This window comes from Maylandia zebra, linkage group LG3 (assembly GCF_041146795.1).
Source record: "Maylandia zebra isolate NMK-2024a linkage group LG3, Mzebra_GT3a, whole genome shotgun sequence".
NCBI classification, from domain to species: domain Eukaryota; kingdom Metazoa; phylum Chordata; class Actinopteri; order Cichliformes; family Cichlidae; genus Maylandia; species Maylandia zebra.
Window position 1 is genome coordinate 51129744 of NC_135169.1, and position 19867 is coordinate 51149610.

Here is a 19867-nt window from a genome sequence, read left to right on the forward strand (position 1 = left end):
ACACCACACAAGGGCCTGTGGCTGCTGGCTGAGGCCACCTACACCACACCAGGGCCTGTGGCTTCTGGCTGAGGCCACTTACACCACACCAGGGCCTGTGGCTCTTGCTCAGGCCACTCATATCACACCAGACCCTGTGCTTCTGGCCAAGGCCATCTTCACCAAACCTGGCCCAGTGCTGCTTGCTGTGGCCATGTACAACACACCAGGCCCTGTGCTGCTGGCTGAGGCCACTTACACCACACCAGGGCCTGTGGCTGCTGGCTGAGGCCACTTACACCACACCAGGGCCTGTGGCACTGGCTGAGGCCACTTACACCACACCAGGGCCTGTGGCACTGGCTGAGGCCACTCATATCACACCAGACCCTGTGCTTCTGGCCGAGGCCATCTTCACCAAACCTGGCCCTGTGCTGCTTGCTGTGGCCATGTACAACACACCAGGCCCTGTGCTGGTTCCTGAGGCCATCTTCAACAATCCAGGGCCTGTGCTGTTGGATAAATGCCAAACTGAGCCTTTGGGTTAGGGTATTATGCAAACATGCAGGTATGGTTAAAGGATTGTCTTCGTAACTTCAGGTACTTGCCACCTAATCAGTTGAATCCATAAATTGAGACATTGTGCTGGGGCCAGCAGCTTACGGCCATACCACCCTGAGCACGCCCGACCTTGTCTGATCTCGGAAGCTAAGCCGGGCTGGGCTTGGTTAGTACTTGGATGGGAGACTGCCTGGGAATACCTGGTGCTGTAAGCTTTTCATTTTCATGTCATTGAACCGCTTTTGATCCAGAGAAGGGGTGTATTAAAAGACCAAAAGCAGCTGCCCATTAATGAGGGCACATTAACGACATTGCTTTTGGCTGTTTTCCAATGTCTTGTGCTGCTAGCTGATGCCACCTACACCACACCAGGGCCTGAGTGACCGGCTGGGGCCACTTACACCACATCAGGGCCTGTGGCTGCTGGCTGAGGCCACTTACACCACACCAGGGCCTGTGGCTGCTGGCTGAGGCCACTTACACCACACCAGGGCCTGTGGCTGCTGGCTGAGGCCACCTACACCACACCAGGGCCTTAGTTGCTATTGAGGCCAATTACACCACACCAGGGTCTGTGGCTCTTGCTCAGGCCACTTACACCACACCAGGGCCTGTGGCACTGGCTGAGGCCACTTACACCACACATGGGCCTGTGGCTGCTGGCTGAGGCCACCTACACCACACCAGGGCCTGTGGCTGCTGGCTGAGACCACTTACACCACACCAGGGCCTGTGGCTCTTGCTCAGGCCAGTTACACCACACCAGGGCCTGTGGCTCTTGCTCAGGCCACTTACACCACACCAGGGCCTGTGGCTGCTGGCTGAGGCCACCTACAGTGGGGCAAAAAAGTATTTAGTCAGCCACCGATTGTGCAAGTTCCCCCACCTAAAATGATGACAGAGGTCAGTAATTTGCACCAGAGGTACACTTCAACTGTGAGAGACAGAATGTGAAAAAAAAAAATCCATGAATCCACATGGTAGGATTTGTAAAGAATTTATTCGTAAATCAGGGTGGAAAATAAGTATTTGGTCAATAACAAAAATACAACTCAATACTTTGTAACATAACCTTTGTTGGCAATAACAGAGGTCAAACGTTTACTATAGGTCTTTACCAGGTTTGCACACACAGTAGCTGGTATTTTGGCCCATTCCTCCATGCAGATCTTCTCGAGAGCAGTGATGTTTTGGGGCTGTCGCCGAGCAACACGGACTTTCAACTCCCGCCACAGATTTTCTATGGGGTTGAGGTCTGGAGACTGGCTAGGCCACTCCAGGACTTTCAAATGCTTCTTACGGAGCCACTCCTTTGTTGCCCGGGCGGTGTGTTTTGGATCATTGTCATGTTGGAAGACCCAGCCTCGTTTCATCTTCAAAGTTCTCACTGATGGAAGGAGGTTTTGGCTCCAAATCTCACGATACATGGCCCCATTCATTCTGTCCTTAACACGGATCAGTCGTCCTGTCCCCTTGGCAGAAAAACAGCCCCATAGCATGATGTTTCCACCCCCATGCTTCACAGTAGGTATGGTGTTCTTGGGATGCAACTCAGTATTCTTCTAACTCCAAACACGACGAGTTGAGTTTATACCAAAAAGTTCTACTTTGGTTTCATCTGACCACATGACATTCTCCCAATCCTCTGCTGTATCATCCATGTGCTCTCTGGCAAACTTCAGACGGGCCTGGACATGCACTGGCTTCAGCAGCGGAACACGTCTGGCACTGCGGGATTTGATTCCCTGCCGTTGTAGTGTGTTACTGATGGTGACCTTTGTTACTTTGGTCCCAGCTCTCTGCAGGTCATTCACCAGGTCCCCCCGTGTGGTTCTGGGATCTTTGCTCACCGTTCTCATGATCATTTTGACCCCACGGGATGAGATCTTGCGTGGAGCCCCAGATCGAGGGAGATTATCAGTGGTCTTGTATGTCTTCCATTTTCTGATGATTGCTCCCACAGTTGATTTTTTCACACCAAGCTGCTTGCCTATTGTAGATTCCCTCTTCCCAGTCTGGTGCAGGTCTACAATACTTTTCCTGGTGTCCTTCGAAAGCTCTTTGGTCTTGGCCATGGCGGAGTTTGGAGTCTGACTGTTTGAGGCTGTGGACAGGTGTCTTTTATACAGATGATGAGTTCAAACAGGTGCCATTCATACAGGTAACGAGTGGGGGACAGAAAAGCTTCTTACAGAAGACGTTACAGGTCTGTGAGAGCCAGAGATTTTCCTTGTTTGAGGTGACCAAATACTTATTTTCCACCCTGATTTACGAATAAATTCTTTACAAATCCTACCATGTGGATTCATGGATTTTTTTTTCACATTCTGTCTCTCACAGTTGAAGTGTACCTCTGGTGCAAATTACTGACCTCTGTCATCATTTTAAGTGGGGGAACTTGCACAATCAGTGGCTGACTAAATACTTTTTTGCCCCACTGTACACCACACCAGGGCATTAGTTGCTATTGAGGCCAATTACACCACACCAGGGCCTGTGGCACTGGCTGAGGCCACTTACACCACACCACGGCCTTATTTGCTTCTGAGGCCACTTACACCACACCAGTGCCTGTGGCTTCTGACTGAGGCGACTTACACCACACCAGGGCCTTAGTTGCTCTTGCTCAGGCCACTCACATCACACCAGGCCCTGCGCTTCTGGCCGAGGCCTTCTTCACCAAACCAGGCCCTGTGCTGCTAGCTGTGGCCATGTACAACACAGCAGGCCCTGTGCTGGTTCCTGAGGCCATCTTCAACAATCCAGGGCCTGTGCTGTTAGATAAATGCTAAACTGAGCCTTTGGGTTAGGGTATTATGCAAACATGCAGGTATGGTTAAAGGATTGTCTTCGTAACTTCAGGTACTTGCCACCTAATCAGTTGAATCCATAAATTGAGACATTGTGCTGGGGCCAGCAGCTTACGGCCATACCACCCTGAGCACGCCCGACCTCGTCTGATCTCGGAAGCTAAGCAGGGCTGGGCTTGGTTAGTAATTGGATGGGAGACTTCCTGGGAATACCTGGTGCTGTAAGCCTTTCATTTTCATGTCATTGAACCGCTTTTGATCCAGAGAAGGGGTGTATTAAAAGACCAAGAGAAGCTGCCCATTAATGAGGGCACATTAACGACATTGCTTTTGGCTGTTTTCCAATGTCTTGTGCTGCTAGCTGATGCCACCTACACCACACCAGGGCCTGAGTGACCGGCTGGGGCCACTTACACCACATCAGGGCCTGTGGCTGCTGGCTGAGGCCACTTACACCACACCAGGGCCTGTGGCTGGTGGCTGAGGCCACTTACACCACACCAGGGCATTAGTTGCTATTGAGGCCAATTACACCACACCAGGGTCTGTGGCTCTTGCTCAGGCCACTTACACCACACCAGGGCCTGTGGCACTGGCTGAGGCCACTTACACCACACCAGGGCCTGTGGCTGCTGGCTGAGGCCACCTACACCACACCAGGGCATTAGTTGCTATTGAGGCCAATTACACCACACCAGGGTCTGTGACTCTTGCTCAGGCCACTTACACCACACCAGGGCCTGTGGCACTGGCTGAGGCCACTTACACCACACCAGGGCCTGTGGCTGCTGGCTGAGGCCACTTACACCACACCAGGGCCTGTGGCTGCTGGCTGAGGTCACTTACACCACACCAGGGCCTGTGGCTGCTGGCTGAGGGCACTTACACCACACCAGTGCCTGTGGCTTCTGGCTGAGGCCACTTACACCACACCAGGGCCTGTGGCTCTTGCTCAGGCCACTTACACCACACCAGGATCTGTGGCTGCTGGCTGAGGCCACTTACACCACACCAGGGCCTGTGGCTGCTGGCTGAGGCCACTTACACCACACCAGGGCCTGTGGCTGCTGGCTGAGGGCACTTACACCACACCAGTGCCTGTGGCTGCTGGCTGAGGCCACTTACACCACACCAGGGCATTAGTTGCTATTGAGGCCCCTTACACCACACCAGGGCCTGTGGCACTGGCTGAGGCCACTTACACCACACCAGGGCCTGTGGCTGCTGGCTGAGGCCACCTACACCACACCAGGGCATTAGTTGCTATTGAGGCCAATTACACCACACCAGGGTCTGTGGCTCTTGCTCAGGCCACTTACACCACACCAGGGCCTGTGGCACTGGCTGAGGCCACTTACACTACACCAGGGCCTGTGGCTCTGGCTGAGGCCACATACACCACACCAGGGCCTGTGGCTGCTGGCTGAGGCCACTTACACCACACCAGGGCCTGTGGCTGCTGGCTGAGGCCACTTACACCACACCAGGGCCTGTGGCTGCTGGCTGAGGCCACTTACACCACACCAGGGCCTGTGGCTGCTGGCTGAGGCCACTTACACCACACCAGGGCCTGTGGCTCTTGCTCAGGCCACTCACATCACACCAGGCCCTGCGCTTCTGGCCGAGGCCATCTTCACCAAACCAGGCCCTGTGCTTCTTGCTGTGGCCATGTACAACACACCAGGCCCTGTGCTGGTTCCTGAGGCCATCTTCAACAATCCAGGGCCTGTGCTGTTAGATAAATGCTAAACTGAGCCTTTGGGTTAGGGTATTATGCAAACATGCAGGTATGGTTAAAGGATTGTCTTCGTAACTTCAGGTACTTGCCACCTAATCAGTTGAATCCATAAATTGAGACATTGTGCTGGGGCCAGCAGCTTACGGCCATACCACCCTGAGCATGCCCGACCTCGTCTGCTCTCGGAAGCTAAGCGGGGCTGGGCTTGGTTAGTACTTGGATGGGAGACTGCCTGGGAATACCTGGTGCTGTAAGCCTTTCATTTTCATGTCATTGAACCGCTTTTGATCCAGAGAAGGGGTGTATTAAAAGACCAAAAGCAGCTGCCCATTAATGAGGGCACATTAATGACATTGCTTTTGGCTGTTTTCCAATGTCTTGTGCTGCTAGCTGATGCCACCTACACCACACCAGGGCCTGAGTGACCGGCTGGGGCCACTTACACCACATCAGGGCCTGTGGCTGCTGGCTGAGGCCACTTACACCACACCAGGGCATTAGTTGCTATTGAGGCCCCTTACACCACACCAGGGCCTGTGGCTGCTGGCTGAGGCCACTTACACCACACCAGGGCCTTAGTTGCTATTGAGGCCACTTACACCACACCAGGGCCTGTGGCTCCTGGCTGAGGCCACATACACCACACCACGGCCTTATTTGCTTCTGAGGCCACTTACACCACACCAGGGCCTGTGGCTGCTGGCTGAGGCCACATACACCACACCAGGGCCTTAGTTGCTATTGAGGCCAATTACACCACACCAGGGTCTGTGGCTCTTGCTCAGGCCACTTACACCACACCAGGGCCTGTGGCTCTTGCTCAGGCCACTTACTCCACACCAGGGCCTGTGGCTCTTGCTCAGGCCACTCATATCACACCAGGCCCTGTGGCTGCTGGCTGAGGCCACTTACACCACACCAGGGCCTGTGGCTGCTGGCTGAGGCCACTTACACCACACCAGGGCATTAGTTGCTATTGAGGCCAATTACACCACACCAGGGTCTGTGGCACTGGCTGAGGCCACTTACACCACACCAGGGCCTGTGGCTGCTGGCTGAGGCCACCTACACCACACCAGGGCATTAGTTGCTATTGAGGCCAATTACACCACACCAGGGCCTGTGGCACTGGCTGAGGCCACTTACACCACACCAGGGCCTGTGGCTGCTGGCTGAGGCCACTTACACCACACCAGGGCCTGTGGCACTGGCTGAGGCCACTTACACCACATCAGGGCCTGTGGCTCTGGCTGAGGCCACTTACACCACACCAGGGCCTGTGGCTGCTGGATGAGGCGACTTACACCACACCAAGGCCTGTGGCTGCTGGCTGAGGCCACTTACACCACACCAGGGCCTTAGTTGCTATTGAGGCCACTTACACCACACCAGGGCCTGTGGCTGCTGGCTGAGGCCACTTACACCACACCAGTGCCTGTGGCTTCTGGCTGAGGCCACTTACACCACACCAGGGCCTGTGGCTCTTGCTCAGGCCACTCACATCACACCAGGCCCTGCGCTTCTGGCCGAGGCCATCTTCACCAAACCAGGCCCTGTGCTGCTAGCTGTGGCCATGTACAACACACCAGGCCCTGTGCTGGTTCCTGAGGCCATCTTCAACAATCCAGGGCCTGTGCTGTTAGATAAATGCTAAACTGAGCCTTTGGGTTAGGGTATTATGCAAACATGCAGGTATGGTTAAAGGATTGTCTTCGTAACTTCAGGCACTTGCCACCTAATCAGTTGAATCCATAAATTGAGACATTGTGCTGTGGCCAGCAGCTTACGGCCATACCACCCTGAGCATGCCCGACCTCGTCTGATCTCGGAAGCTAAGCAGGGCTGGGCTTGGTTAGTACTTGGATGGGAGACTTCCTTGGAATACCGGGTGCTGTAAGCCTTTCATTTTCATGTCATTGAACCGCTTTTGATCCAGAGAAGGGGTTTATTAAAAGACCAAAAGCAGCTGCCCATTAATGAGGGCACATTAACAACATTGCTTTTGGCTCTTTTCCAATGTCTTGTGCTGCTAGCTGATGCCACCTACACCACACCAGGGCCTGAGTGACCGGCTGGGGCCACTTACACCACATCAGGGCCTGTGGCTCTGGCTGAGGCCACTTACACCACACCAAGGCCTGTGGCTGCTGGCTGAGGCCACCTACACCACACCAGGGCCTTAGTTGCTATTGAGGCCAATTACACCACACCAGGGCCTGTGGCTGCTGGCTGAGGCCACTTACACCACACCAGGGCCTGTGGCTGCTGGCTGAGGCCACCTACACCACACCAGGGCCTGTGGCTGCTGGCTGAGACCACTTACACCACACCAGGGCCTGTGGCTCTTGCTCAGGCCACTTACACCACACCAGGGCCTGTGGCTCTTGCTCAGGCCACTCATATCACACCAGGCCCTGTGCTTCTGGCCGAGGCCATCTTCACCAAACCAGGCCCTGTGCTTCTTGCTGTGGCCATGTACAACACACCAGGCCCTGTGCTGGTTCCAGAGGCCATCTTCAACAATCCAGGGCCTGTGCTGTTGGATAAATGCTAAACTGAGCCTTTGGGTTAGGGTATTATGCAAACATGCAGGTATGGTTATAGGATTGTCTTCGTAACTTCAGGTACTTGCCACCTAATCAGTTGAATCCATAAATTGAGACATTGTGCTGTGGCCAGCAGCTTACGGCCATACCACCCTGAGCACACCCGACCTCGTCTGATCTCGGAAGCTAAGCAGGGCTGGGCTTGGTTAGTACTTGGATGGGAGACTGCCTGGGAATACCTGGTACTGTAAGCCTTTCATTTTCATGTCATTGAACCGCTTTTGATCCAGAGAAGGGGTGTATTAAAAGACCAAAAGCAGCTGCCCATTAATGAGGGCACATTAACGACACTGCTTTTGGCTGTTTTCCAATGTCTTGTGCTGCTAGCTGATGCCACCTACACCACACCAGGGCCTGAGTGACCGGCTGGGGCCACTTACACCACATCAGGGCCTGTGGCTCTGGCTCAGGCCACTTACACCACACCAGGGCCTGTGGCTGCTGGCTGAGGCCACATACACAACACCAGGGCCTTAGTTGCTATTGAGGCCAATTACACCACACCAGGGTCTGTGACTCTTGCTCAGGCCACTTACACCACACCAGGGCCTGTGGCACTGGCTGAGGCCACTTTCACCACACCAGGGCCTGTGGCTGCTGGCTGAGGCCACTTACACCACACCAGGGCCTTAGTTGCTATTGAGGCCAATTACACCACACCAGGGCCTCTGGCACTGGCTGAGGCCACTTACACCACACCAGGGCCTGTGGCTGCTGGCTGAGGCCACTTACACCACACAAGGGCCTGTGGCTGCTGGCTGAGGCCACTTACACCACACCAGGGCCTGTGGCTGCTGGCTGAGGCCACCTACAGCACACCAGGGCCTGTGGCTGCTGGCTGAGGCCACTTACAGCACATCAGGGCATTAGTTGCTATTGAGGCCAATTACACCACACCAGGGTCTGTGACTCTTGCTCAGGCCACTCACATCACACCAGGGCCTGTGGCTGCTGGCTGAGGCCACTTACACCACACCAGGGCCTTAGTTGCTATTGAGGCCACTTACACTACACCAGGGCCTGTGGCTCCTGGCTGAGGCCACATACACCACACCACGGCCTTATTTGCTTCTGAGGCCACTTACACCACACCAGGGCCTGTGGCTGCTGGCTGAGGCCACATACACCACACCAGGGCCTTAGTTGCTATTGAGGCCAATTACACCACACCAGGTCCTGTGGCTCTTGCTCAGGCCACCTACACCACACCAGGGCCTGTGGCTTCTGGCTGAGGCCACTTACACCACACCAGGGCCTGTGGCTTCTGGCTGAGGCCACTTACACCACACCAGGGCCTGTGGCTTCTGGCTGAGGCCACTTACACCACACCAGGGCCTGTGGCTCTTGCTCAGGCCACTCATATCACACCAGACCCTGTGCTTCTGGCCAAGGCCATCTTCACCAAACGTGGCCCAGTGCTGCTTGCTGTGGCCACTTACACCACACCAGGGCCTTAGTTGCTATTGAGGCCACTTACACCACACCAGGGCCTTATTTGCTTCTGAGGCCACTTACACCACACCAGGGCCTGTGGCTGCTGGCTGAGGCCACATACACAACACCAGGGCCTTACTTGCTATTGAGGCCAATTACACCACACCAGGGCCTGTGGCACTGGCTGAGGCCACTTACACCACACCAGGGCCTGTGGCTGCTGGCTGAGGCCACTTACACCACACAAGGGCCTGTGGCTGCTGGCTGAGGCCACCTACACCACACCAGGGCCTGTGGCTGCTGGCTGAGGCCACTTACACCACACCAGGGCCTGTGGCTCTTGCTCAGGCCACTCATATCACACCAGACCCTGTGCTTCTGGCCGAGGCCATCTTCACCAAACCTGGCCCTGTGCTGCTTGCTGTGGCCATGTACAACACACCAGGCCCTGTGCTGGTTCCAGAGGCCATCTTCAACAATCCAGGGCCTGTGCTGTTAGATAAATGCCAAACTGAGCCTTTGGGTTATGGTATTATGCAAACATGCAGGTATGGTTATAGGATTGTCTTCGTAACTTCAGGTACTTGCCACCTAATCAGTTGAATCCATAAATTGAGACATTGTGCTGGGGCCAGCAGCTTACGGCCATACCACCCTGAGCACGCCCGACCTCGTCTGATCTCGGAAGCTAAGCAGGGCTGGGCTTGGTTAGTACTTGGATGGGAGACTGCCTGGGAATACCTGTTGCTGTAAGCCTTTCATTTTCATGTCATTGAACCGCTTTTGATCCAGAGAAGGGGTGTATTAAAAGACCAAAAGCAGCTGCCCATTAATGAGGGCACATTAACGACATTGCTTTTGGCTGTTTTCCAATGTCTTGTGCTGCTAGCTGATGCCACCTACACCACACCAGGGCCTGAGTGACCGGCTGGGGCCACTTACACCACATCAGGGCCTGTGGCTCTGGCTGAGGCCACTTACACCACACCAGGGCCTGTGGCTGCTGGCTGAGGCCACTTACACCACACCAGGGCCTGTGGCTGCTGGCTGAGGCCACCTACACCACACAAGGGCCTTAGTTGCTATTGAGGCCACTTACACCACACCAGGGCCTGTGGCTGCTGGCTGAGGCCACTTACACCACACCAGGGCCTGTGGCTGCTGGCTGAGGCCACTTACACCACACCAGGGCCTGTGGCTCTGGCTGAGGCCACTTACACCACACCAGGGCCTGTGGCTGCTGGCTGAGGCCACTTACACCACACAAGGGCCTGTGGCTGCTGGCTGAGGCCACCTACACCACACCAGGGCCTGTGGCTGCTGGCTGAGGCCACTTACACCACACCAGGGCCTGTGGCTGCTGGATGAGGCGACTTACACCACACCAAGGCCTGTGGCTGCTGGATGAGGCCACTTACACCACACCAGGGCCTTAGTTGCTATTGAAGCTACTTACACCACACCAGGGCCTGTGGCTCTGGCTGAGGCCACTTACACCACACCACGGCCTTATTTGCTTCTGAGGCCACTTACACCACACCAGGGCCTGGGGCTCTGGCTGAGGCCACTTACACCACACCAGGGCATTAGTTGCTATTGAGGCCACTTACACCACACCAGGGCCTGTGGCTGCTGGCTGAGGCCACCTACACCACACCAGGGCATTAGTTGCTATTGAGGCCAATTACACCACACCAGGGTCTGTGGCTCTTGCTCAGGCCACTTACACCACACCAGGGCCTGTGGCTCTGGCTGAGGCCACTTACACCACACCAGGGCCTGTGGCTGCTGGCTGAGGCCACTTACACCACACCAGGGCCTGTGGCTGCTGGCTGAGGCCACTTACACCACACCAGGGCCTGTGGCTGCTGGCTGAGGCCACTTACACCACACCAGTGCCTGTGGCTTCTGGCTGAGGCCACTTACACCACACCAGGGCCTGTGGCTCTTGCTCAGGCCACTCACATCACACCAGGCCCTGCGCTTCTGGCCGAGGCCTTCTTCACCAAACCAGGCCCTGTGCTGCTAGCTGTGGCCATGTACAACACACCAGGCCCTGTGCTGGTTCCTGAGGCCATCTTCAACAATCCAGGGCCTGTGCTGTTAGATAAATGCCAAACTGAGCCTTTGGGTTAGGGTATTATGCAAACATGCAGGTATGGTTAAAGGATTGTCTTCGTAACTTCAGGTACTTGCCACCTAATCAGTTGAATCCATAAATTGAGACATTGTGCTGTGGCCAGCAGCTTACGGCCATACCACCCTGAGCACGCCTGACCTCGTCTGATCTCGGAAGCTAAGCAGGGCTGGGCTTGGTTAGTACTTGGATGGGAGACTACCTGGGAATACCTGGTGCTGTAAGCCTTTCATTTTCATGTCATTGAACCGCTTTTGATCCAGAGAAGGGGTGTATTAAAAGACCAAAAGCAGCTGCCCATTAATGAGGGCACATTAACGACATTGCTTTTGGCTGTTTTCCAATGTCTTGTGCTGCTAGCTGATGCCACCTACACCACACAAGGGCCTGAGTGACCGGCTGGGGCCACTTACACCACATCAGGGCCTGTGGCTGCTGGCTGAGGCCACTTACACCACACCAGGGCCTGTGGCTGCTGGCTGAAGCCACTTACACCACACCAGGGCATTAGTTGCTATTGAGGCCAATTACACCACACCAGGGCCTGTGGCTCTTGCTCAGGCCACTTACACCACACCAGGGCCTGTGGCTGCTGGCTGAGGCCACCTACACCACACCAGGGCATTAGTTGCTATTGAGGCCAATTACACCACACCAGGGTCTGTGACTCTTGCTCAGGCCACTTACACCACACCAGGGCCTGTGGCACTGGCTGAGGCCACTTACACCACACCAGGGCCTGTGGCTGCTGGCTGAGGCCACTTACACCACACCAGGGCCTGTGGCTGCTGGCTGAGGCCACTTACACCACACCAGGGCCTGTGGCTGCTGGCTGAGGGCACTTACACCACACCAGTGCCTGTGGCTTCTGGCTGAGGCCACTTACACCACACCAGGGCCTGTGGCTCTTGCTCAGGCCACTTACACCACACCAGGGCCTGTGGCTGCTGGCTGAGGCCACTTACACCACACCAGGGCCTGTGGCTGCTGGCTGAGGCCACTTACACCACACCAGGGCCTGTGGCTGCTGGCTGAGGGCACTTACACCACACCAGTGCCTGTGGCTGCTGGCTGAGGCCACTTACACCACACCAGGGCATTAGTTGCTATTGAGGCCCCTTACACCACACCAGGGCCTGTGGCTGCTGGCTGAGGCCACCTACACCACACCAGGGCATTAGTTGCTATTGAGGCCAATTACACCACACCAGGGTCTGTGGCTCTTGCTCAGGCCACTTACACCACACCAGGGCCTGTGGCACTGGCTGAGGCCACTTACACCACACCAGGGCCTGTGGCTCTGGCTGAGGCCACTTACACCACACCAGGGCCTGTGGCTGCTGGCTGAGGCCACTTACACCACACCAGGGCCTGTGGCTGCTGGCTGAGGCCACCTACACCACACCAGGGCCTGTGGCTGCTGGCTGAGGCCACTTACACCACACCAGTGCCTGTGGCTTCTGACTGAGGCGACTTACACCACACCAGGGCCTTAGTTGCTCTTGCTCAGGCCACTCACATCACACCAGGCCCTGCGCTTCTGGCCGAGGCCTTCTTCACCAAACCAGGCCCTGTGCTGCTAGCTGTGGCCATGTACAACACACCAGGCCCTGTGCTGGTTCCTGAGGCCATCTTCAACAATCCAGGGCCTGTGCTGTTAGATAAATGCTAAACTGAGCCTTTGGGTTAGGGTATTATGCAAACATGCAGGTATGGTTAAAGGATTGTCTTCGTAACTTCAGGTACTTGCCACCTAATCAGTTGAATCCATAAATTGAGACATTGTGCTGGGGCCAGCAGCTTACGGCCATACCACCCTGAGCACGCCCGACCTCGTCTGATCTCGGAAGCTAAGCAGGGCTGGGCTTGGTTAGTAATTGGATGGGAGACTTCCTGGGAATACCTGGTGCTGTAAGCCTTTCATTTTCATGTCATTGAACCGCTTTTGATCCAGAGAAGGGGTGTATTAAAAGACCAAGAGAAGCTGCCCATTAATGAGGGCACATTAACGACATTGCTTTTGGCTGTTTTCCAATGTCTTGTGCTGCTAGCTGATGCCACCTACACCACACCAGGGCCTGAGTGACCGGCTGGGGCCACTTACACCACATCAGGGCCTGTGGCTGCTGGCTGAGGCCACTTACACCACACCAGGGCCTGTGGCTGGTGGCTGAGGCCACTTACACCACACCAGGGCATTAGTTGCTATTGAGGCCAATTACACCACACCAGGGTCTGTGGCTCTTGCTCAGGCCACTTACACCACACCAGGGCCTGTGGCACTGGCTGAGGCCACTTACACCACACCAGGGCCTGTGGCTGCTGGCTGAGGCCACCTACACCACACCAGGGCATTAGTTGCTATTGAGGCCAATTACACCACACCAGGGTCTGTGACTCTTGCTCAGGCCACTTACACCACACCAGGGCCTGTGGCACTGGCTGAGGCCACTTACACCACACCAGGGCCTGTGGCTGCTGGCTGAGGTCACTTACACCACACCAGGGCCTGTGGCTGCTGGCTGAGGCCACTTACACCACACCAGGGCCTGTGGCTGCTGGCTGAGGTCACTTACACCACACCAGGGCCTGTGGCTGCTGGCTGAGGGCACTTACACCACACCAGTGCCTGTGGCTTCTGGCTGAGGCCACTTACACCACACCAGGGCCTGTGGCTCTTGCTCAGGCCACTTACACCACACCAGGATCTGTGGCTGCTGGCTGAGGCCACTTACACCACACCAGGGCCTGTGGCTGCTGGCTGAGGCCACTTACACCACACCAGGGCCTGTGGCTGCTGGCTGAGGGCACTTACACCACACCAGTGCCTGTGGCTGCTGGCTGAGGCCACTTACACCACACCAGGGCATTAGTTGCTATTGAGGCCCCTTACACCACACCAGGGCCTGTGGCACTGGCTGAGGCCACTTACACCACACCAGGGCCTGTGGCTGCTGGCTGAGGCCACCTACACCACACCAGGGCATTAGTTGCTATTGAGGCCAATTACACCACACCAGGGTCTGTGGCTCTTGCTCAGGCCACTTACACCACACCAGGGCCTGTGGCACTGGCTGAGGCCACTTACACTACACCAGGGCCTGTGGCTCTGGCTGATGCCACATACACCACACCAGGGCCTGTGGCTGCTGGCTGAGGCCACTTACACCACACCAGGGCCTGTGGCTGCTGGCTGAGGCCACTTACACCACACCAGGGCCTGTGGCTGCTGGCTGAGGCCACTTACACCACACCAGGGCCTGTGGCTGCTGGCTGAGGCCACTTACACCACACCAGGGCCTGTGGCTCTTGCTCAGGCCACTCACATCACACCAGGCCCTGCGCTTCTGGCCGAGGCCATCTTCACCAAACCAGGCCCTGTGCTTCTTGCTGTGGCCATGTACAACACACCAGGCCCTGTGCTGGTTCCTGAGGCCATCTTCAACAATCCAGGGCCTGTGCTGTTAGATAAATGCTAAACTGAGCCTTTGGGTTAGGGTATTATGCAAACATGCAGGTATGGTTAAAGGATTGTCTTCGTAACTTCAGGTACTTGCCACCTAATCAGTTGAATCCATAAATTGAGACATTGTGCTGGGGCCAGCAGCTTACGGCCATACCACCCTGAGCACGCCCGACCTCGTCTGCTCTCGGAAGCTAAGCGGGGCTGGGCTTGGTTAGTACTTGGATGGGAGACTGCCTGGGAATACCTGGTGCTGTAAGCCTTTCATTTTCATGTCATTGAACCGCTTTTGATCCAGAGAAGGGGTGTATTAAAAGACCAAAAGCAGCTGCCCATTAATGAGGGCACATTAATGACATTGCTTTTGGCTGTTTTCCAATGTCTTGTGCTGCTAGCTGATGCCACCTACACCACACCAGGGCCTGAGTGACCGGCTGGGGCCACTTACACCACATCAGGGCCTGTGGCTGCTGGCTGAGGCCACTTACACCACACCAGGGCCTGTGGCTGCTGGCTGAGGCCACTTACACCACACCAGGGCCTGTGGCTGCTGGCTGAGGCCACTTACACCACACCAGGGCCTTAGTTGCTATTGAGGCCACTTACACCACACCAGGGCCTGTGGCTCCTGGCTGAGGCCACATACACCACACCACGGCCTTATTTGCTTCTGAGGCCACTTACACCACACCAGGGCCTGTGGCTGCTGGCTGAGGCCACATACACCACACCAGGGCCTTAGTTGCTATTGAGGCCAATTACACCACACCAGGGCCTGTGGCTCTTGCTCAGGCCACTTACACCACACCAGGGCCTGTGGCTCTTGCTCAGGCCACTCATATCACACCAGGCCCTGTGCTGGTTCCAGAGGCCATCTTCAACAATCCAGGGCCTGTGCTGTTGGATAAATGCTAAACTGAGCCTTTGGGTTAGGGTATTATGCAAACATGCAGGTATGGTTATAAGATTGTCTTCGTAACTTCAGGTACTTGCCACCTAATCAGTTGAATCCATAAATTGAGACATTGTGCTGGGGCCAGCAGCTTACGGCCGTACCACCCTGAGCATGCCCGACCTCGTCTGATCTCGGAAGCTAAGCAGGGCTGGGCTTGGTTAGTACTTGGATGGGAGACTGCCTGGGAATACCTGGTGCTGTAAGCCTTTCATTTTCATGTCATTGAACCGGTTTTGATCCAGAGAAGGGGTGTATTAAAAGACCAAAAGCAGCTGCCCATTAATGAGGGCACATTAACGACACTGCTTTTGGCTGTTTTCCAATGTCTTGTGCTGCTAGCTGATGCCACCTACACCACACCAGGGCCTGAGTGACCGGCTGGGGCCACTTACACCACATCAGGGCCTGTGGCTCTGGCTCAGGCCACTTACACCACACCAGGGCCTGTGGCACTGGCTGAGGCCACTTACACCACACCAGGGCCTGTGGCTGCTGGCTGAGGCCACTTACACCACACCAGGGCCTGTGGCTGCTGGCTGAGGCCACTTACACCACACCAGGGCCTGTGGCTGCTGGCTGAGGGCACTTACACCACACCAGTGCCTGTGGCTTCTGGCTGAGGCCACTTACACCACACCAGGGCCTGTGGCTCTTGCTCAGGCCACTCACATCACACCAGGCCCTGCGCTTCTGGCCGAGGCCATCTTCACCAAACCAGGCCCTGTGCTGCTAGCTGTGGCCATGTACAACACACCAGGCCCTGTGCTGGTTCCTGAGGCCATCTTCAACAATCCAGGGCCTGTGCTGTTAGATAAATGCTAAACTGAGCCTTTGGGTTAGGGTATTATGCAAACATGCAGGTATGGTTAAAGGATTGTCTTCGTAACTTCAGGTACTTGCCACCTAATCAGTTGAATCCATAAATTGAGACATTGTGCTGGGGCCAGCAGCTTACGGCCATACCACCCTGAGCACGCCCGACCTCGTCTGATCTCGGAAGCTAAGCAGGGCTGGACTTGGTTAGTACTTGGATGGGAGACTGCCTGGGAATACCTGGTGCTGTAAGCCTTTCATTTTCATGTCATTGAACCGCTTTTGATCCAGAGAAGGGGTGTATTAAAAGACCAAAAGCAGCTGCCCATTAATGAGGGCACATTAACGACATTGCTTTTGGCTGTTTTCCAATGTCTTGTGCTGCTAGCTGATGCCACCTACACCACACCAGGGCCTGAGTGACCGGCTGGGGCCACTTACACCACATCAGGGCCTGTGGCTGCTGGCTGAGGCCACTTACACCACACCAGGGCCTGTGGCTGCTGGCTGAGGCCACTTACACCACACCAGGGCATTAGTTGCTATTGAGGCCAATTACACCACACCAGGGTCTGTGGCTCTTGCTCAGGCCACTTACACCACACCAGGGCCTGTGGCACTGGCTGAGGCCACTTACACCACACCAGGGCCTGTGGCTGCTGGCTGAGGCCACCTACACCACACCAGGGCCCGTGGCTGCTGGCTGAGGCCACTTACACCACACCAGGGCCTGTGACTCTTGCTCAGGCCACTTACACCACACCAGGGCCTGTGGCTGCTGGCTGAGGCCACTTACACCACACCAGGGCCCGTGGCTGCTGGCTGAGGCCACTTACACCACACCAGGGCCTGTGGCTGCTGGCTGAGGCCACTTACACCACACCAGGGCCTGTGGCTGCTGGCTGAGGCCACTTACACCACACCAGGGCCTGTGGCTGCTGGCTGAGGTCACTTACACCACACCAGGGCCTGTGGCTGCTGGCTGAGGGCACTTACACCACACCAGTGCCTGTGGCTTCTGGCTGAGGCCACTTACACCACACCAGGGCCTGTGGCTCTTGCTCAAGCCACTTACACCACACCAGGGCCTGTGGCTGCTGGCTGAGGCCACTTACACCACACCAGGGCCTGTGGCTGCTGGCTGAGGCCACTTACACCACACCAGGGCCTGTGGCTGCTGGCTGAGGGCACTTACACCACACCAGTGCCTGTGGCTGCTGGCTGAGGCCACTTACACCACACCAGGGCATTAGTTGCTATTGAGGCCCCTTACACCACACCAGGGCCTGTGGCTTCTGGCTGAGGCCACTTACACCACACCAGGGCCTGTGGCTGCTGGCTCAGGCCACTTACACCACACCAGGGCCTGTGGCTGCTGGCTGAGGCCACTTACACCACACCAGGGCCTGTGGCTGCTGGCTGAGGCCACTTACACCACACCAGGGCATTAGTTGCTATTGAGGCCCCTTACACCACACCAGGGCCTGTGGCTTCTGGCTGAGGCCACTTACACCACACCAGGGCCTGTGGCTGCTGGCTCAGGCCACTTACACCACACCAGGGCCTGTGGCTGCTGGCTGAGGCCACTTACACCACACCAGGGCCTGTGGCTGCTGGCTGAGGCCACTTACACCACACCAGGGCATTAGTTGCTATTGAGGCCCCTTACACCACACCAGGGCCTGTGGCACTGGCTGAGGCCACTTACACCACACCAGGGCCTGTGGCTGCTGGCTGAGGCCACCTACACCACACCAGGGCATTAGTTGCTATTGAGGCCAATTACACCACACCAGGGTCTGTGGCTCTTGCTCAGGCCACTTACACCACACCAGGGCCTGTGGCTCTTGCTCAGGCCACTTACACCACACCAGGGCCTGTGGCACTGGCTGAGGCCACTTACACCACACCAGGGCCTGTGGCTGCTGGCTGAGGGCACTTACACCACACCAGTGCCTGTGGCTGCTGGCTGAGGCCACTTACACCACACCAGGGCATTAGTTGCTATTGAGGCCCCCTACACCACACCAGGGCCTGTGGCTGCTGGCTGAGGCCACTTACACCACACCAGGGCCTGTGGCACTGGCTGAGGCCACCTACACCACACCAGGGCCTGTGGCTCTTGCTCAGGCCACTTACACCACACCAGGGCCTGTGGCTGCTGGCTGAGGCCACTTACACCACACCAGGGCCTGTGGCTGCTGGCTGAGGCCACTTACACCACACCAGGGCCGGTGGCTGCTGGCTGAGGCCACTTACACCACACCAGGGCATTAGTTGCTATTGAGGCCCCTTACACCACACCAGGGCCTGTGGCTGCTGGCTGAGGCCACTTACACCACACCAGGGCCTGTGGCTGCTGGCTGAGGCCACCTACACCACACCAGGGCATTAGTTGCTATTGAGGCCAATTACACCACACCAGGGTCTGTGGCTCTTGCTCAGGCCACTTACACCACACCAGGGCCTGTGGCACTGGCTGAGGCCACTTACACCACACCAGGGCCTGTGGCTCTGGCTGAGGCCACTTACACCACACCAGGGCCTGTGGCTGCTGGCTGAGGCCACTTACACCACACCAGGGCCTGTGGCTGCTGGCTGAGGCCACTTACACCACACCAGGGCCTGTGGCTGCTGGCTGAGGCCACTTACACCACACCAGTGCCTGTGGCTTCTGGCTGAGGCCACTTACACCACACCAGGGCCTGTGGCTCTTGCTCAGGCCACTCACATCACACCAGGCCCTGCGCTTCTGGCCGAGGCCATCTTCACCAAACCAGGCCCTGTGCTGCTAGCTGTGGCCATGTACAACACACCAGGCCCTGTGCTGGTTCCTGAGGCCATCTTCAACAATCCAGGGCCTGTGCTGTTAGATAAATGCTAAACTGAGCCTTTGGGTTAGGGTATTATGCAAACATGCAGGTATGGTTAAAGGATTGTCTTCGTAACTTCAGGTACTTGCCACCTAATCAGTTGAATCCATAAATTGAGACATTGTGCTGGGGCCAGCAGCTTACGGCCATACCACCCTGAGCACGCCCGACCTCGTCTGATCTCGGAAGCTAAGCAGGGCTGGGCTTGGTTAGTACTTGGATGGGAGACTGCCTGGGAATACCTGGTGCTGTAAGCCTTTCATTTTCATGTCATTGAACCGCTTTTGATCCAGAGAAGGGGTGTATTAAAAGACCAAAAGCAGCTGCCCATTAATGAGGGCACATTAACGACACTGCTTTTGGCTGTTTTCCAATGTCTTGTGCTGCTAGCTGATGCCACCTACACCACACCAGGGCCTGAGTGACCGGCTGGGGCCACTTACACCACATCAGGGCCTGTGGCTGCTGGCTGAGGCCACTTACACCACACCAGGGCCT

At 56.3% G+C, this 19867-nt stretch overlaps 12 non-coding genes across 12 annotated transcripts; all 12 read left to right on the forward strand.

Annotated features, from left to right (window-relative positions):
• The first annotated feature begins 636 nt into the window (after window positions 1-636).
• Window positions 637-755, forward strand: LOC143417516 (5S ribosomal RNA). Its single transcript, XR_013097738.1, has one exon. It is a non-coding gene; the product is annotated as a 5S ribosomal RNA (ribosomal RNA).
• Window positions 756-3459: 2704 nt separating this feature from the next.
• Window positions 3460-3578, forward strand: LOC143417319 (5S ribosomal RNA). The gene has a single exon (XR_013097540.1). It is a non-coding gene; the product is annotated as a 5S ribosomal RNA (ribosomal RNA).
• A 1648-nt stretch (window positions 3579-5226) lies between these two features.
• On the forward strand, window positions 5227-5345 carry LOC143417369 (5S ribosomal RNA). The gene has a single exon (XR_013097590.1). It is a non-coding gene; the product is annotated as a 5S ribosomal RNA (ribosomal RNA).
• A 1524-nt stretch (window positions 5346-6869) lies between these two features.
• On the forward strand, window positions 6870-6988 carry LOC143417396 (5S ribosomal RNA). The gene has a single exon (XR_013097617.1). It is a non-coding gene; the product is annotated as a 5S ribosomal RNA (ribosomal RNA).
• A 781-nt stretch (window positions 6989-7769) lies between these two features.
• Window positions 7770-7888, forward strand: LOC143417844 (5S ribosomal RNA). Its single transcript, XR_013097991.1, has one exon. It is a non-coding gene; the product is annotated as a 5S ribosomal RNA (ribosomal RNA).
• Window positions 7889-9765: 1877 nt separating this feature from the next.
• Window positions 9766-9884, forward strand: LOC143417395 (5S ribosomal RNA). Its single transcript, XR_013097616.1, has one exon. It is a non-coding gene; the product is annotated as a 5S ribosomal RNA (ribosomal RNA).
• A 1489-nt stretch (window positions 9885-11373) lies between these two features.
• Window positions 11374-11492, forward strand: LOC143417937 (5S ribosomal RNA). The gene has a single exon (XR_013098085.1). It is a non-coding gene; the product is annotated as a 5S ribosomal RNA (ribosomal RNA).
• A 1572-nt stretch (window positions 11493-13064) lies between these two features.
• Window positions 13065-13183, forward strand: LOC143417320 (5S ribosomal RNA). Its single transcript, XR_013097541.1, has one exon. It is a non-coding gene; the product is annotated as a 5S ribosomal RNA (ribosomal RNA).
• A 1688-nt stretch (window positions 13184-14871) lies between these two features.
• LOC143417263 (5S ribosomal RNA) lies at window positions 14872-14990 on the forward strand. Its single transcript, XR_013097481.1, has one exon. It is a non-coding gene; the product is annotated as a 5S ribosomal RNA (ribosomal RNA).
• Window positions 14991-15770: 780 nt separating this feature from the next.
• Window positions 15771-15889, forward strand: LOC143417379 (5S ribosomal RNA). Its single transcript, XR_013097600.1, has one exon. It is a non-coding gene; the product is annotated as a 5S ribosomal RNA (ribosomal RNA).
• A 743-nt stretch (window positions 15890-16632) lies between these two features.
• LOC143417939 (5S ribosomal RNA) lies at window positions 16633-16751 on the forward strand. The gene has a single exon (XR_013098087.1). It is a non-coding gene; the product is annotated as a 5S ribosomal RNA (ribosomal RNA).
• Window positions 16752-19507: 2756 nt separating this feature from the next.
• Window positions 19508-19626, forward strand: LOC143417624 (5S ribosomal RNA). The gene has a single exon (XR_013097770.1). It is a non-coding gene; the product is annotated as a 5S ribosomal RNA (ribosomal RNA).
• The last annotated feature ends 241 nt before the right edge of the window (window positions 19627-19867 follow it).